This window comes from Haematobia irritans, chromosome 5 (assembly GCF_050003625.1).
Source record: "Haematobia irritans isolate KBUSLIRL chromosome 5, ASM5000362v1, whole genome shotgun sequence".
NCBI classification, from domain to species: Eukaryota; Metazoa; Arthropoda; class Insecta; order Diptera; family Muscidae; genus Haematobia; species Haematobia irritans.
The window spans coordinates 107,547,139-107,566,339 of record NC_134401.1 but is presented as its reverse complement, the minus strand read 5'-3'; the positions used below and the strand labels follow the sequence as shown (position 1 = coordinate 107,566,339).

The 19,201-nt window shown below is 29.2% G+C and overlaps 1 protein-coding gene across 3 annotated transcripts in view; it reads right to left on the bottom strand.

The window, feature by feature from the left end:
* Dg (Dystroglycan) overlaps positions 1 to 19,201 on the bottom strand; it is a 765,125-nt gene that overhangs the window by 274,487 nt on the left and 471,437 nt on the right. For 2 of the 3 annotated variants that reach the window (XM_075310093.1, XM_075310094.1), the window contains one exon: positions 13,112 to 13,141. The exons of the other annotated variant lie outside the window; for it this stretch is intronic. The gene's annotated coding sequence lies outside the window, so the exon portion shown is untranslated. The remainder of the gene's footprint in view (positions 1 to 13,111; positions 13,142 to 19,201) is intronic. 3 annotated transcript variants of the gene reach the window in all.

Sequence of the window (19,201 nt, the reverse complement as noted above, 5' to 3'; positions counted from 1 at the left end):
AAAAAGCATACTCGGTTCCAAAGATTTTGTCTTTACTTTAAAAAATTTGGTATTGATTCCGAGCCAAAGAAGCGGAGAATACAAGTAAGGATACTTTTAAGACACAATTCTAGGAAGCAAATTTTAATTTTTCGCTTTCTCAGCTTTTTTTCTTCATATGATATCAAAGTCCTTTAAAACGAGTTAACGGCAACTTTATTTTCCAAATTAGGACTCGACTTCCAGTATAAATTATGCTATGTTTGAAGTAAAAAACTTCTTTAAAATAAAGTTTTAAAAAACATGTCCTATATTTGAACGATTTTTTGCTTTGTAGTCAAGATGCAAAAAGACAACAAATTTAAAGACAATTTCATTAAATTTAAAGAATTTTTCTGAATTATTAAAGTCAAGTTGACCTTTCATGTTAAGATACCCAGTTTAAGTCAAATCACTTAATTATAAGGACAATATGACTTCATTGAAAAGTTTATCGACTTTTGGACAAGGAAAATAACTTTATTTTAGAGAAATGCGTCCTCTATGCTAAGCAAAATTTGTATTCGTATTTTAAAGACATGAAATCTTTGACCTCACGACAATATTTTTTTCAGTGTGGAGAAATTTTAATAGAAATTTTGTCGTTAAAAAAAATTTAACGGAAATTTTGTTGTTAGAGAAAATTTAATAGAAATTTTGTCGTTAGAGAAAATTTCAAAGAAATTTTGTTTTTAAAAAATTTCATAGGAATTTAGTCTTTATAAAAAATTTCCTAGAAATTATGCCTTTAGAGAAAATTTCATAGAAATTTAGTCTTTATAAAAATTTCATAGAAATTTTGTCTTTAGATAAAATGTCATAGAAATTTAATGGACATTTTGTCGTTAGAGAAAATTTAATAGAAATTTTGTCGTTAGAGAAAATTTAAAAGAAATTTTGTGTTTTTAAAAAATTTCATAGAAATTTGGCCTTCAGAGAAAATTTCCTAGAAATTGTGCCTTCAGAGAAAATTTCATAGAAATTTAGTATTTATAAAAAATTTCATAGAAATTTTGTCGTTAGATTAAATGTCATAGAAATTTAATGGAAATTTTGTTGTTAGAGAAAATTTAATAGGAATTTTGTCGTTAGAGAAAATTTCAAAGAAATTTTGTGTTTTTAAAAAATTTCATAGAAATTTGGTCGTTAGAGAAAATTTCATAGAAATTTGTTCTTTATAGAAAATTTCATAGAAATTTGGCCTTTAGAGAAAATTTCCTAGAAATTATGCCTTTAGAGAAAATTTCATAGAAATTTAGTCTTTATAAAAAATTTCATAGAAATTTGGTCTTTAGATAAAATGTCATAGAAATTTAATGGAAATTTTGTCGTTAGAGAAAATTTAATAGAAATTTTGTCATTAGAGAAAATTTCAAAAATATTTTGTCTTTTTAAAAAATTTTATAGGAATTTAGTCTTTATAAAAAATTTCCAAGAAATTATGTATTTAGAGAAAATTTCATAGAAATTTTGTCTTTAGATAAAATGTCATAGAATTTGGTCTAGAGAAAAATTAATAGCAATTTTGTAGTTAGAGAAATTTTAGTAGAAGTTTTATCGTTAGAAAAAATTTAACGGAAATTTTGTCGTTAGAGAAATTTTCAAAGAAATTTTGTGTTTTTAAAAAATTTCATAGAAATTTAGTCTCTATAAAAAATTTAATAGAAATTTTGTCTTTAAATAAAATATCATAATAATGTTGTCTTAAGATAAAATATCATACAAATTTTGTCTTTATTGAAAATTTCATAAAAATGTTGTCTTTAGAGAAAATTTCATAGAAATTTTGTCTTTAAAGAAAATTTCATAGAAATTTTTTCGTTGGAGAAAATTTTATAGAAATTTCGCATTTAAAGAAAATTTAATAGAAATTTTATTTGTAGAAAAATATTCATAGAAATTTGGTATTATGAGAAACTTCCATAGAAATTTTGTCCTAAGAGAAAATTTCATCTAAATTTTGTTTTTGAGAGAAAATTTCAGGAAATTTTGAAAATATCACAGAAATTTTTTCTGTTGAGAAAATTTCATAGAAATTTTGCCATTAGAGAAAATTTCGTAGAAATTGTGTCTTCAAGGAACATCTTGTCTTTAGAGAAAATATCACAGAATTTTTTTTTTGTACAGAAAATTTCGTAGAATTTTTGTCATTAGAGAAAAATTCATAGAAATTGTCTTTAGAGAAAATTTTGCACAAAGTTTGTCCTAGCGAAAATTTTATAGAAAGTTTGTCGTAGAGAAAATTTCAAAGACATTTGGTATTTGGAGAAAATTCATAGAATTTTGCCTATACAGAAAATTTTATAGAAAGTTTGGATTTGTTAAAAATTTCATTCATTTTTATGGTCCTAAAATAACTCTAGATTTCCAATTTCACGCAAATTGGAGAAAAACTACGGGTTCTATAAGCCCAAGAAGTAAAATCTGGAGATCGGTCTATATGGGGGCTATACTAAAACATGGACCGATACCCACTATTTTCAGCATACCTTTTTATCGTCCTAAATTACCTCTGGATTTTAAATTTTAGGCAAATTGGATAAAAACTACCTGTTCTATTAGCCCGAGAAATAAAATCTGGAGATGGGTCTATACGAGGGCTATATCAAAATATGGACCGATACCCAATTTTTTCGGCATAACCTTTTATGGCAAATTCAGACAAATTGGATGAAACCTACGGATTCTAGAAGCCCAAGAAGTAAAATCGGGAGATCGATCTATATGGGGGCTATACCAAAATATGGGCCGATACTCACCATTTTTGGCACACCTCTTTACAGTCCTAAAATACCTCTAAATTTCGAATTTCAGACGAATTGGATAAAAAGTACGGTTTTTATAAGCCCAAGACCATAAATCGGGAGGTCGGTTTATATGGGGACTATATCAAAACCTGGACCGATATAGCCCATCTTCGAACTTAACCTGCAAAAGACGAGTTTGTTCAAAATTTCAATTGCTTTATTATTGAAGACTGTAGCGTGACGGACATGGTTATATCGTCTTAGAATAGTCGGAATCGATATTTTGATGTGTTACAAACGGGATGACAAACTTATTATACCCCCTTCACCATTCTATGGTGGTGGGTATAAAAATAAGGTACCCCATAATTAATTGCCTTACCTCTGTAAATCTCTTGTAAGTCAGAGAATTTTAGTTTTTATTTTCACTGTAAAAAAGTCGAGCAAAAGGGATGTCCCCCTCGCCGACCAAATATTGAAAACTAAAGTAACGGATCTTGGTCCAGACACACCTCTAACGTTTCACACAAATCGCAGAACTTTGGTCCAATTTTGAAAAAGTCGTGCAAAAGGGAAAAAGTCGCCACCAAATATTAAAAAATTAATTTTCGCCAAATGATCACCCTCTACGTTCTCCGAAAATATAAATTAAATCAGATTAGCCGTTTCTGAGTTTACCGAGAACATAGAAACAAATAAACAAACATACTTTGATTATTGATTTGAAAACCCATATTTCGATAAAAAAAAATTTATACCCTCCACCATAGGATAGGATTAACTTTGTCATTAAGTTTGGAACACATCGAAATATTGCTCTAAGACCCCATAAAGTATATATATATTTTGGGTCGTGGTGAAATTCTGAGTCGATCTGAGCATGTCTGTCCGTCTGTTGAAATCACGCTAACTTCCGAACGAAACAAGCTATCGACTTGAAACTTGGCACAAGTAGTTGTTATTGATATAGGTCGGATGGTATTGGAAATGGGCCATATCGGTCCACTTTTACGTATAGCCCCCATATAAACGGACCCCCAAATTTGGCTTGCAGACCCTCTAACATGGTGTCAACATATGATCTCTAACAACCATATATTTATATAGCCCCCATATAAACCGATCCCCCGATTTGGCTTGCGAAGCCTCTAAGAGAAGCAAATTTCATCCGATCCGGCTGAAATTTGGTACATGATGTGAGTATATGGTTTCTAACAACCATGCAAAAATTGGTCCACATCCGTCCATAATTATATATATCCCCCATATAAACCGATCCCCCGATTTGGCTTGTTGAGACTCTAAGAGAAGCAATTTTCATCCGATCCGGCTGAAATTTGGTACATGGTGTTAGTATATGGTCTCTAACAACCATGCAAAAATTGGTCCACATCGGTCCATAATTATATATAGCCCCCATATAAACCGATCCCCCGATTTGGCTTGCGTAGCCTCTCAGAGAAGCAAATTTCATCCGATCCGGGATGGTGTGAGTATATGGTTTCTAACAACCATGCAAAAATTGGTCCACATCGGTCCATAATTATATATAGCCCCCATATAAACCGAACCCCCGATTTGGCTTGCGTAGCCTCTCAGAGAAGCAAATTTCATCCGATCCGGCTGGAATTTGGTACATGGTGTGAGTACATGGTTTCTAACAACCATGCAAAAATTGGTCCACATCGGTCCATAATTATATATAGCCCTCATATAAACCGATCCCCCGATTGGGCTTGTTGAGACTCTAAGAGAAGCAAATTTCATCCGATCCGGCTGAAATTTGGTACATGGTGTTAGTATATGGTCTCTAACAACCATGCAAAAATTGGTCCACATCGGTCCATAATTATATATAGCCCCCATATAAGCCGATCACCAGATTTGACCTCCGGAGCCTCTTGGAAGACCAAAATTCATCTGATTCAGTTGAAATTTGATACGTGGTGTTAGTATATGGCCTCAAATAACCATGCAAAAAGTGCTCGAAATCGGACCATAATTATATATAGCCACCATATAAACCGATCCCCAGATTTGACCTCCGGAGCTCCTTGGAAGAGCAAAATTCATCCGATTCGGTTGAAATTTGGTACGTGATGTTAGTATATGGTATCCAACAACCATGCAGGAATTGGTTCATATCAGTCCATAATTATATATAGCGCCCATATAAACCGATCCCGAGATTTGGTTTTGGAGCCCCTTGGAGGAGCAAATTTCATCCGAGTGAGTTGAAATTTGGTACATTGTGCTAGTATATGGCCGTTAACAACCATGCCTAATTATTTGTAGACTTAACTATACTTTTTTGTCTAATATATACCACGTATGGACTAACTCACAATTTAGAAAACGATGTTAAGGAGTTTTAAGATACCACATCCCAAGTAATTCGATCACAGTCTTTCGTAGAAATCTTTCGTATGAAGTTTCTACGCAATCCATGGTGGACGGTACTTAAGATTCGGCCCGGCCGAACTTACGGCCGTATATACTTGTTTTTTGTTACAGATCTTCAATTTTTACCGCAAAAGAAACCCCTTAAAAAATTGCTGATAGGATAGGACTATCCTATCATTTTATAGACTCAATAGGTAACAATTAATCGGTGTGGCAATACTAACGAATTTTATTATCTTCACAAAGTTTATTCACTTACAAATGCATACATCTAATAGGTCTCACCATCGTGCTGCAACCATTCTATCATCAAAAGACTTGGCCTAATGTAGCATAGGGTTCGCCCCCACTGAGCTATAGTATAAAGTGGAATTCGATAAGTGAGTGGGAGTTGTTGTTATTAAAGATGTTACAGTTTTATATTTCAAATCCATCCTCTTCTTCTCAATGCTTTTACCGGCTACAGCAATATCATAGTCATCTTTAGTGCCATCACCTTTGTGTTGTGGTCATGATTGGCGACAACAGAGTATCAAATACACTTTCATGTAACTGAAGTTTAGCAGCATCACACCTTTTTTGAAAAAGATCAAACCTGGCCTTTTTGTCCAAGTTTCTTTTTTTTATAATTCATTGCAGTTGCTGCTGGATTTTAGTTTAGCTTTACATTTCATGGCTGGAAGAATATTTCATTTTTTTCAGCTTGCATCGAATAACAAAAATCAGGTATGCAAAGGTAACTTCTTTTCATATGGCCATATAGACAAAATGGCACAGTGGGATGATGAACAAAAATCTACTAAAAAATGTTAATGTTTCAAATTCAAATTAAATTAAGAAACGGCATCTGCCTCTAGAAATAGAGATGCACATAGACGATATCGTAATTCCAACAAGACAGTCAATCAAGTACTTGGGACTAAGGCTGGACTCGAAACTAACGTACTCCAAGCTGATAGAGTACGCAACGGAGAAAGCTGCAACGATAACATCGTATTTAGGCAGGCTGATGGCAAACATAGGAGACCCCTTTCTAAGCAGAAGAAAGATTCTCATGGAGTAACCAACAGTATACTCCTCTAAGGATGTGAGATATGGGCTTCGACCCTACAGAGACGGACTAGGGGCGAAAAATTGCTTTCAATACAGAGAACGGTATCTTTGAGAATCACTTCAGCATACCACACCGCATTAGTGATAGCAGGAACGATCCCCATAGACCTACAGACGATTTAGCGGCAAAAGCTTTTCGAGACTAAACAACAAGGCGCGACGGACTTGATACCGAACATTCTACGGGAGATAGATGGTAGGAGTGATGGCAGTTACACACACTAACTTATAACTGACATACAGTTATGGCGAGATAGAAGATATGGGGAGGTGACATAGATGACTCAGACTCATATGTTCTCTTGTGACAGATACTTTCGAAAGTATCTGCATCGTATGGGGAAATGCAGCTCAGAAAAATATATTTAGGAAGAAGAAGATGTCACGGATGTTGTTCAGAATACATTCTTTAGATGTAGCTGGTGGGCTGAAAGACATACACCGCTGGAAGATAAAATGGGACATGTCTCCGAGGTACAGAGTGAGAGGAACTGGGAGGTCGTAGGCACGGTTGCTACAGTTGGTAGAATTCTATCAAAATTGCTAGATTTTTTACTGTGTGGTAAATTGGTAGAATTCTTGATGTTTTGGTAGATTTTGAAAAAAAAAAAAATATTCGTCTTCAACTAAGATGTAACTAATTACCTCTAGCAAAAAATGTTGACAAAATTTCTTCTAGAATAAAACTTTGACGAAATTTCTTCCAGAACTAAAATTTTGACAAAATTGTCTATAAAAATAAAATTTTGACAAAATTTTTGTCAAAATATTATTTCTATATTTTGACAAAATTTTCTATAGGAATAAAATTTTGACCACATTTCCTATAGAAATAAAAGTTTGACCACATTTTCTATAGAAATAAAATTTTGACCACATTTTCTATAGAAATAAAATGTTGACCACATTTTCTATAGAAATACATTTTTTAAAAAAATTTCTATAGAAATAAAATTTTGACAAAAATTTCTATAGAAATATAATTTTGACAAAATTTTCTTTAGAAATAAAATTTTGACAAAATATTCTATAGAAATAAAATTTTGACAAATTTTTCTATAGACATAAAATATTGACAAAATTTTCTATAGAAATAAAATTTTGACAAAATTGTCTATAGAAATAAAACAGTTACAAAATTTTCTATAGAAATAAAATTTTGAAAAATGTTCTATAGAAATAAAATTTTGACAACATTTTTTATAGAAATAAAATTTTCACAAAAATTTCTATAGAAATAAAATTTTGACAAAATTTTCTATAGAAATAAAATTTTGACAAAATTTTCTAGAGAAATAAAATTTTCTAGAGAAATAAAATTTTGACAAAATTTTCTATAGAACTAAAATTTTTACAAAATTGTCTATAGAAATAAAATTTTGACAAAATTTTCTATGGAAATAAAACAGTGACAAAATGTTCTATACATGGTTGATAGTTTTGCTGCAAGTAGAGGATGCTGATGAGGAATGTGGTAATTCCGAAACGTGCGTCCATCCAACCATCTTGCAGTCTATAGGGCTTTGCCCAAATAAATTTGACAAACATACTTTTCCTCTGTTAGTTAAGCTACACTTGTAGTTTAGTCAATGCATGGTTTTAAGCTGAAATAAAAAAACAACAACAATGCTTAAAGAACAAAACCAACAATAACAAAACAAAACGAATGGAAATAAAATTTTGACAAAGTTTTTTATATAGAAACAAAATTTTGACAAAATTTTCTATCGAAATAAAATTTTGACAAAATTTTCTATCGAAATAAAATTTTGACAAAATTTTCTATAGAAATAAAATTTTGACAAAACTTTCTATAGAAATAATATTTTGATAAAACTTGCTATAGAAATACAATTTTGACAAAATTTTCTATAGAAACAAAATTCTTACAGAAGTTTCTATAGAAATAAAATTTTGACAAAATTTCTACCAGAATAAAATTTTCCATAGAAATAAAATTTTGACAAAATTTTCTATAAAAATAAAATTTCGACAAAATTTTCTAGAGAAATAAATAAATGGAATAAATAATAAATAGAAATAAAATTTTGAGAAATTTTGAGAAAGTTTTCCTTACAAATAAAATTTTATTTTTTCTATTAAAATAAAATTTTGACAAGATTTTCTATATAAATAGAATTTTGACAAAATTTTCTATAGAAATAAAATTTTGAAAAAATTTTCTTCAGAAATAACATTTTGAGAAAGTTTTTATTAGAAATAAAATTTTGACAAAATTGTCTATGGAAATAAAACAGTGACAAAATTTTCTATAGAAATAAAATTTTGACAAAATTTTCTATAGAAATAAAATTTTAATAAAATTTTCGTAGAAATAACATTTTTAGAAAGTTTTCATTAGAAATAAAATTTTAACAAAATTGTCTATAGAAATAAAATTTTTACAAAATTTTCTATAGAAATAAAATTTTGACACAATTTGCTATAGAAATAAAATTTTGAAAAAATTTTCTACAGAAATAAAATTTCGACAAGATTTTCTAGAGAAATAAAATTTTCACAAAATTTTCTATAGAAATAAAATTTTGACAAAATTTTCTATTGAAATAAAATTTTGACAAAATTTTCTATAGAAATAAAATTTTGACAAAATTTTCTATAGAAATAAAATTTTGACAAATTTTCTAGAGAAATAAAATTTTGACTAAATTTTCTATAGAAATAAAATTTTGACAAAATCTTCTATAGAAATAACATTTTAACAAAATTTTTTATAGAAATAAAATTTTGACAAAATTTTCTATAGAAAGAAAATTTCGAAAAAATTTTCTATAGAAATAAAATGTTGAAAAAATTTTCTATAGAAATAAAATTTTGACAAAATTTTCTATAGAAATACAATTTGGCAAAACTTTCTATGGAAATAAAATTTTGACAAAACTTTCTACAGAAATAAAATTTTAACAAAATTTTCTATATAAATAAAATTTTGACAAAATTTTCTATAGAAATAAAATTTTGACAAAATTTTCTATAGAACTAACATTTTAACAAAATTTTCTTTAGAAATAAAACTTTGACGAAATTTTCTATAGAAATAAAATTTTGACAAAATTTTCTATAGAAATAAAATTTTGACAAAATTTTCTATAGAACTAAAATTTTAACAAAATTTTCTATAGAAATACAATTTTGACAAAATTTTCTATAGAAATAAAATTTTAACAAAATTTTCTATAGAAATAAAATTTTGACAAAATTTTTTATAGAGATAAAATTTTGACAAAATTTTCTATAGAAATAAAATTTTGACAAAATTATCCATAGAAATAAAATTTGGAAAAAATTTTTTATAGAAATAAAATTTTGACAAAATCTTCTATAGAAATAAAATTTTAACAAAATTTTTTATAGAAATAAAATTTTGACAAAATTTTCTATAGAAAGAAAATTTCGAAAAAAATTTCTATCGAAATAAAATTGTGTCAAAATTTTCTATAGAAATAAAATTTTGACAAAATTTTCTATAGAACTTTCTACAGAATTAAAATTTTAACAAAATTTTCTATAGAAATAAAATTTTAACAAAATTTTCTATAGAAATAAAATTTTGACAAAATTTTCTATAGAAATAAAATTTTGACAAAATTTTCTATAGAACTAAAATTTTGACAAAATTTTCTATAGAACTAACATTTTAACAAAATTTTCTTTAGAAACAAAATTTTGACAAAATTTTCTATAGAAATAAAATTTTGACAAAATTTTCTATAGAAATAAAATTTTGACAAAATTTTCTATAGAACTAACATTTTAACAAAATGTTCTATAGAAATAAAATTTTGACAAAATTTTCTATAGAAATACAATTTTGACAAAATTTTCTATAGAAATAAAATTTTAACAAAATTTTCTATAGAAATAAAATTTTGTCAAAATTTTATCTCTATAAAAAATAAAATTTAAAAAAAAATTTCTATAGAAATAAAATTTTGACAAAAGTTTCTATAGAAATAAAATTTTGAAAAAATTTTCTATAGAAATAAAAATTTGACAAGATTTTCTATAGAAATAAAATGTTGACAAAATTTCCACCAGATATAAAATTTTGAGAAAAAAACAACATTTTTCTATGGGAATAAACTTCTATAGAAATAAAATGTTGACAAAATTTTCTATAGAAAAAAAAAATTGAGAAAATTTTCTATAAAAATAAAATTTTGTCAAAATTTTCTATAGAAATAAAATGTTAACAAAATGTTCTATAGAAATAAAATTTTGAGACATTTTTCTTCAGAAACAACGTTTTGAGAAAATTTTCTTCAGAAATAACATTTTGAGAAAGTTTTCATTACAAGTAAAATTTTAACAAAATTTTCTATAGAAATAAAATTTTGACAAATTTGTCTATAGAAATAAAATGTTGACAAAATTTTCTATAGAAATAAAATTTTGACAAAACTTTCTATAGAACTAAAATTTTAACCAAAATTTTTTATAAAAATACAATTTTGACAAAATTTTCTATAGAAATAAAATTTTGACAAAATTTTCTATAGAAATAAAATTTTGACAAAATTTTCTATAGAAATACAATTTTGACAAAACTTTCTATGGAAATAAAATTTTGACAAAACTTTCTATGGAAATAAAATTTTGACAAAACTTTCTAGAGAAATAAAATTTTAACAAAATTTTTTAAGAAATAAAATTTTGACAAAATTTTCTATAGAAATAAAATTTTGACAAAATTTTCTATAGAACTAACATTTTAACAAAATTTTCTTTAGAAATAAAATTTTGACAAAATTTTCTATAGAAATAAAATTTTGACAAAATTTTCTATAGAAATAAACTTTTGACAAAATATTCTATAGAACTAAAATTTTAACAAAATTTTCTATAGAAATACAATTTTGACAAAATTTTCTATAGAAATAAAATGTTAACAAAATTTTCTATAGAACTAACATTTTAACAAAATTTTCTTTAGAAATAAAATTTTGACAAAATTTTCTATAGAAATAAAATTTTGACAAAATTTTCTATAGAAATAAACTTTTGACAAAATATTCTATAGAACTAAAATTTTAACAAAATTTTCTATAGAAATACAATTTTGACAAAATTTTCTAGAGAAATAAAATTTTGACAAAATTTTCTAGAGAAATAACATTTTGACAAAATTTTCTAGAGAAATAAAATTTTGACAAAATTTTCTAGAGAAATAAAATTTTCACAAAATTTTCTAGAGAAATAAAATTTTGACAAAATTTTCTATAGAAGTAAAATTTTGACAAAGTTTTTCTATGGCAATAAAATTTTGACAAAATCTTCTATAGAAATAAAATTTTGACAATAAAATTTGAGAAATAAAATTTTGACAACATTTTCTAGAGAAATAAAATTTTGACAAAATTTTCTATACAAATAAAATTTTGAGAAAATTTTCTATACAAATAAAATTTTGACAGAACATTTTGTCTATAGAATATATAGACAAAATAAAATTTTGATACGATTTCCTATAGAATTAAAATAAATGGCCATAGGGTGATATGTAGAACACATTCTCAGCAAGAAAATAGTTAACATGGATTAAATTGAACTAAATTATGTTATGTAAAATTAACAAATTACCGTCCATAGTGCTGCATAGTAGTCGTCCACAGATTTTAAATGTTTTACGTGTTTTTTCATGCCACAAATTGCCCCGAAAGCTTAAAAGTTGTCAATTCAGATTTTATGCCACAAAAAACAAAAATTGTAGATAACCAGTTTGGTTTTTCGTTTTACCTCTGTTTTTTTTCGGATAACTCAAAATAAAGTCATGTACAAAAGGCAGCGATAAAAACACAAAAAAAAAAAAACAAAATTCTCGCAAAACTTGTTGTGGACCCGGTGAAGTTTGTGATGTTATTTTTTATGTTTAGAAAGCATATGCATGGTCTGCTCTAAGGTGTTGCATAAAATTTGCATGGCAATGCATTTCTCGGTTGCAGGAGGAAGAGTGCAGGGTAACACATAATACTTTGGGATTTGTTTTGATGGCGGTGGTGGTTGGAGACTTTATACTAAAAAATATTTAAGTCATGACTATAAATGAAATTGCAAAATTTTTTTAAAAGTTAAACAAATTTATCTAACAATTAAATGGTCTTTGAAATCCGCAATGGCGATTCAATTAGTTTTTTTTTATAGAAAATAGCCATTTTAGAAAATAGAATTATACAATTTCGAAATGAAGGTGCGAGAGAGAGAGAGCTGAAATAGTATGAATTTCCTAGGATAACGAGGGTGTTTCTAGGCCATTTTGCGACTGTTGATGGTAAATGGATCCACTGGTATGTAGCATAGACAAAAAACAATGGATTCTAGAGGGAGTACGTGCTCCTCGGAGGCAATGATTATTGCAACGGCGGGAAATTTGTCAGAGTAATCAATATCGACTACTTGCAAACGGGTAAACTATTGGATTATAAACGTGGGAAAATCAACTTTTTTATAAATCGTTTTGTTTTAGGAAGTTCACCAATGTGGTATCACAATGGACTGAATAGTCTAAGTGAGCCTGATACATCGGGCTGCCACCTAACCTAACCTAACCTAACCTTTAGGAAGGTCGAGTGGACTTTTTGCCATATTCAAATACGATTAATGGAATTTTGAAAGGTTTGGAATTCGACTCCATCCATCACGCTTAAATTTCAATACTAATAACCTTATTTCCAAATGCTTTTCTAAGTATGTAAAGAATAATAAGTGCTGTCACTGGAATTTATCTGGCGGCTGTCAGAGGAGTGGTTTAGAAATGACAACAACCTAAAATTGGTTGGAATACATATCAGGGAATATTGAGAATAGCTTACCTACATTATTAGTACAATATGCAATCGTATCTGAAAAGAAATTAAATTACTTAGTTAAAATAATTTTATTTTTTGAAAGTATAATCATTCAATTTAAATTAAATTCATTTAATTCAATTTAGTTATCTTCATTACTTTCACTGGAAAGGAATATTGTCGTGAGGCCACCTATTTCTTGTTCTTAAATTTCGAATGTGATTTTTGCTTAGCTTAAAAGTCGCATTTCTCTGATATAAACTTTGTTTCCTTGTCCATTATTCCTTGTCGATAAACTTTTCATTGGAGTCGTTTTTGCTTATATTTAAGTGACTCGACCAAAAATATGGGGCCTATATATGATTATGGACTGATATGGACCACTTTTGGCAAGGTTGTTAAATATCATATACTATCACCACGTACCAAATTTTAACCAGATCGGATGAATTTTGCTTCTCCAAAAGGCACCGGAGGTCAAATCTGGGGATCGGTGTATATGGGGGCTATATATAATTATGGACTGATATGAACCAATTCCTGCATGGTCGTTGGATACCATATACTAACATCACGTACCAAATTTCAACCGAATCGGATGAATTTTGTTGTTCCAAGGGGCTCCGGAGGTCAAATCTGGGGAACGGCTTATATGGGGGCTATATATAATTATGGACCGATTTCGACCAATTTGTGCACGGGTGTTTAAGGCCATATATTAACACCACGTACCAAATTTCAATTGAATCAGATGCATTTTGGTCTTCCAACGGGCTCCGGAGGTCAAATCTGGTGATCGGTTTATATGGGGCCTATATATAATTATGGACCGATGTGGACAAATTTTTGCATGGTTGTTAAAGACCATATACTAACACCATGTACCAAATTTTAACCGGATCGGATGGAATTTGCTTCTCTTAGAGGCTCCGTAAGCGAAATCGGGGGATCGGTTTAAATGGGGGCTATATATAATTATTGACCGATGTGGACCAATTTTTGAATGGTTGTTAGAAACCATATGCTTACACCATGTACCAAATTTCAGCCGGATCGGATGAAATGTGCTTCTCTTAGAGGATCTGCAAACCAAATTTTGAGTTCCGTTTATATGGGGGCTATACGTAAAAGTGGACCTATATGGCCCATTTGCAATACCATCCGACCTACATCAATAGCAACTACTTGTACGAAGTTTCAAGTCGATAGCTTGTTTCGTTCGGATGTTAGCATGCTTTCAACAGACGGACGGACGGACATGCTCAGATCGACTCAGAATTTCACCACGACCCAGAATATATATATATATTTTATGGGGTCTTAGAGCAATATTTCGATGTGTTACAAACGGAATGGCAATGTTAATATACTCCCATCCTATGGTGGAGGGTATAAAAAAGAAACTGAAACCCGGATTTAAAAAAAAAATGGAATCTTCGAATAAACTACACTGAAAAAACAGTGAACCCTTTTCCATTGCAAAATGAACTAAACTGTAGTAATATTGACCATGATTTAGCCCTTAAGATTTTTTTCAACTTGTCTAGTTTATAATTCTCTTAAATTTTAGTTCATCTATAACATTGTATTTTAGTTCATTTTTACAACACCATAAGATTTATATACCCCTACCAAGTTAAAAAGTCAGTATTATTTTGGTTTACTTGCTTATTTTTTGGGAAACCCGATAATAAAAATTGGTTAACAGTCTCTTTAAAATGTCGACGACTAAACTATGTTTAAATCAATCATTCCACAGTACAGAGAAATTAAATAATTAAAGGAACAACAAACCGTTTTACTATTATGAAAATGTTCATACAATAAAATTAAACTTTCTTTAAGCAAAAGTACTTTATTATAAAAATTTATGATGAAAGTTCTTAATACAATGTTTTTGTGAATGAAAATTATGACCACGTGGAACAAGAAAGTAGTTTATTTTAACTCGCTTTTTGGACATTTTGACTTTTCCTTAGTTTTTTATTCATCGTAAGTATATTTTTCACATATCTTGCTGAAAAAAATGGAAGGAATAATGAAAATTGTTAAAAATTAACATGTAATAAAATATAATTTTTTAGCTCTTTAAATTAGCTTGTAACTTACATGCTCATGGGGTCATTTTATTAAATGGTGTAAGGAATTCAACTTTTCTTAGATAAACGTACCTCATAAAGTTTGTACCTGAAACAATTAGAGAAATAATGAATTAAGTAATATGTTATATTAACTCATAAAATTGTGTTGTTATCGATGTGAAGGACATAATACAATAAATATTCCTGTTAAAAGAAAGCCAAAGTTTTAATATAAAACTTACCAATTCTCTATTAAATTGTACGCTGAGGGGAAATATAAAAAGTTGTCCAAATTTATTTGGGTTACTCTGAAATTAAATATTAAATAAAATTATTAAATAAGTTTTCAAAAAATCTAATGAAAACAAGTATATACGGCCGCAAGTTCGGCCAGGCCGAATCTTATGTACCCACCACCATGGATTGCGTAGAAACTACTACGAAAGACTGTCATCCACAATCGAATTACTTGGGTTGTGGTATGTTAAAACTTCTTATTCCTGCATGGTTGTTGGATACCATATACTAACATCACGTACCAAATTTCAACCGAATGGGAAGCATTTTGCTCTTCCAAGGGGCTCTGGAGGTCAAATCTGGGGATCGGTTTATATGGGGCCTATATATAATTATGGACCGATATCGACCAATTTTTGCATGGGAGTTTGAGGCCATATATTAACACCACGTACCAAATTTCAACTGAATCAGATGAATTTTGGTCTTCCAAGAGGTTCCGTAGGTCAAATCTGGTGATCGGTTTATATGGGGGCTATATATAATTATGAACCGATGTGGACCAATTTTTGCATGGTTGTTAGAGACCATATACTAACATCACATACCAAATTTCAGCCGGATCGGATGAAATTTGCTTCTCTTAGAGGCCTCGCAAGCCAAATCGGGGGATCGGTTTATATGGGGGCTATATATAATTATGGACCGATGTGGACCAATTTTTGCATGGTTGTTAGAGACCATATGCTGACACCATGTACCAAATTTCAGCCGGATCGGATGAAATTTGCTTCTCTTAGGGGCCTCGCAAGCCAAATCGGGGGATCGGTTTATATGGGGGCTATATATAATTATGGACCGATGTGGACCAATTTTTGCATGGTTGTTAGAGACCATATACTAACACCATGTACCAAATTTCAGCCGGATCGGATGAAATTTGCTTCTCTTAGGGGCCTCGCAAGCCAAATCGGGGGATCGGTTTATATGGGGGCTATATATAATTATGGACCGATGTGGACCAATTTTTGCATGGTTGTTAGAGACCATATACTAACACCATGTACCAAATTTCAGCCGGATCGGATGAAATTTGCTTCTCTTAGAGGCCTCGCAAGCCAAATTTTGGGGTCCGTTTATATGGGGGCTATACGTAAAAGTGGACCGATATGGCCCATTTGCAATACCATCTGACCTACATCAATAACAACTACTTGTGCCAAGTTTCAAGTCGATAGCTTGTTTCGTTCGGAAGTTAGCGTGATTTCAACAGACGGACGGACGGGCGGACGGATGGACGGACGGACATGCTCAGATCGACTCAGAATTTCACCACGACCCAGAATATATATACTTTATGGGGTCTTAGAACAATATTTCGATGTGTTACAAACGGAATGACAAAGTTAATATACCCCCCATCCTATGGTGGTGGGTATAAAAATAATAATATGCATTAAAAACCAAATATTCTTGATAACCCTAGACAGTCATCATTCGTCAAAATGACGACACGTAATTTCATTTTCGATTTAAAATGCATTTTAGTCTATTGGGAAATGGTGAATTTAAGTTATACTAATTCGACCGTTTTATGAATTTTTGTTTTATACTACTTAAAACCAAATTGAATAAGAAAATAAACTCAAGTTTAGTTCACTTTTTCGCTCACGATGAAAATTTTAGCGTCTTGAAATGAGCCGTAGTCAAAATGACGAAGGCTGATGTTAATGTACAAAAAATAAGGATGACTGTCCAGGGCTAAAAGAAAGTTAAAGAATCCTTACCAATTCACTATTAAATTACAGGCAAAGGAGTACTAAAAATTTGTCCAAATGTTTAAGGGGTTATTCTGAAATTAAATATTTGTTTTTACATTAAAGATATTACATTGGTTTCCAAAAAATTTGATTAAAGAAATACTAAAATAAGGCATTAAAAACCTGTAATTTTTATGATAAAAAGGTCACAAAAACGTAAATATTCTAGTTAAAATAAATCAAATTTTTAAAAGAAAACTTACCAATTCTCTATTTTTTATTTGTTCGAATCCATCTGGAGTTGCTCTGAATTAAATATTGTTTTTACAACAAAGAAAAACATTAAACTGGTTTCCAAAAAAATTAATTAACAAATAATAATATACATAAAAAATATTCTTTTTAAAAGAAAGTCATATTAAAAAAATACTTACCAATTTATGAATAAACTATACGCTGAGATATAACAAAAATTTTCCAAATTCATCTGGAATTGAATATTAATTTTTTACATAGAATAATAAAAATTTCAATACACTTTCAATTTCAACATATTTTCCTAAATATTCGTAATAACTTTTTTCTAAACTACCGATAAAATATTAATAACTTTCATTTAAAAGGTTTAATAAACAAACACCAATATATGTCTCAAAAATCCAAAATATTCCATGCCTTTATATTTCCTTGTTGCATACCTACTTAAAAGATGCAACAGCCCACGCCAACGCCAACTATACAGCTGAAGCATGCCAAACAAAACCAAGCAAAGCCAAAACATTCCTACAACAACAAAAGCACATGTGCCCTTATTGAAAACAACACCTCATCCAGCCAAATAAACCATCCGCGAATAACAAACACACACACACACACAAACAACTAAACCCAATAAACACAGGATGAGCGTTTTTCAAATGCAACAATTTTTCAGTTTGAGGGTAAATATAATTTTCAACATAAATTCAACTTGACTTGAAATAGCTCATCTTCAATACATCTTCAAATTGTTTGCGAATTACTTCCCATTTGCCAAAATGTTGACGAAATCTTTGAAAAGGTGTTGAAGATAATATGAGAAAACTTTGACAAAACACTACCCTAAAATGCAACGAAAAAACCATGTGGTTTTCAATACTTATTTGTGCAACGAAGTTCGTGGTCAATTGCAAGAAATAAAAAAATGGAAAATTTTAGACAAATAACCAAATAGTTTATAAAAGTAGGTAAGTGAAAATAAAAAATGAAATAAAACTTTATGGAAGTCACTAAATGTATATCTCTTTGCAGAAAACTAAAATTATGGATTCTACGTTCTTGAAAACATTAAAAAGCTGACCGGTGAAAAAATGTTGGACAATTAACTGGAACTGTTTCAAATAGTTTATAATAATTGGTACGTCAATATGAAAAATTAAATCAACACTTTAGAGAAGTCACTAAATTTAAATCTCTTTGCAGAAAACTAAAATCTTTGGATGTTACATTCTTGCAAACATTAAGAAGCTGACCAATGAAAAATGAGTGACTTATCGACAATAAAAAGTTTCCAGAAACATTACAAGTGCAACCAATTAAAATTGTTAAAAACAACAAATTGTTGAAATCAAAAAACTTCTGGATGAAAATGTGCAGCACATCGTCAGTTTAATTCATATGTTATTATCAGTTTAAAATGGATATTTTGTGAATTCCTTCTGCTGGAAATCAATTCTAACACGCGGTCAGTACGTTCCTAATTTCAAATTACCCGCATGTTAATAAATTTTAATGCTGTTTTATGACACCAAAAGGAAGGAAAACGAATTATCAATGCAAAAGTGTTTTAGATATTTAAAGTTTTGTTGTTTGTTTTTATTTTGTTCTTATTTGTTGATATGTTTAATAAGATTATTATTTATCAATTGGTATTGTAGTGTATTATGTAGTGTAGTGCATTATTATATATTTTATTTTGATGAAAATGAATAAATTATACAAAATTCATAGAATTTTGGCTTTGACTTTTAATTTGAAGTGTGGATATCATTCATACA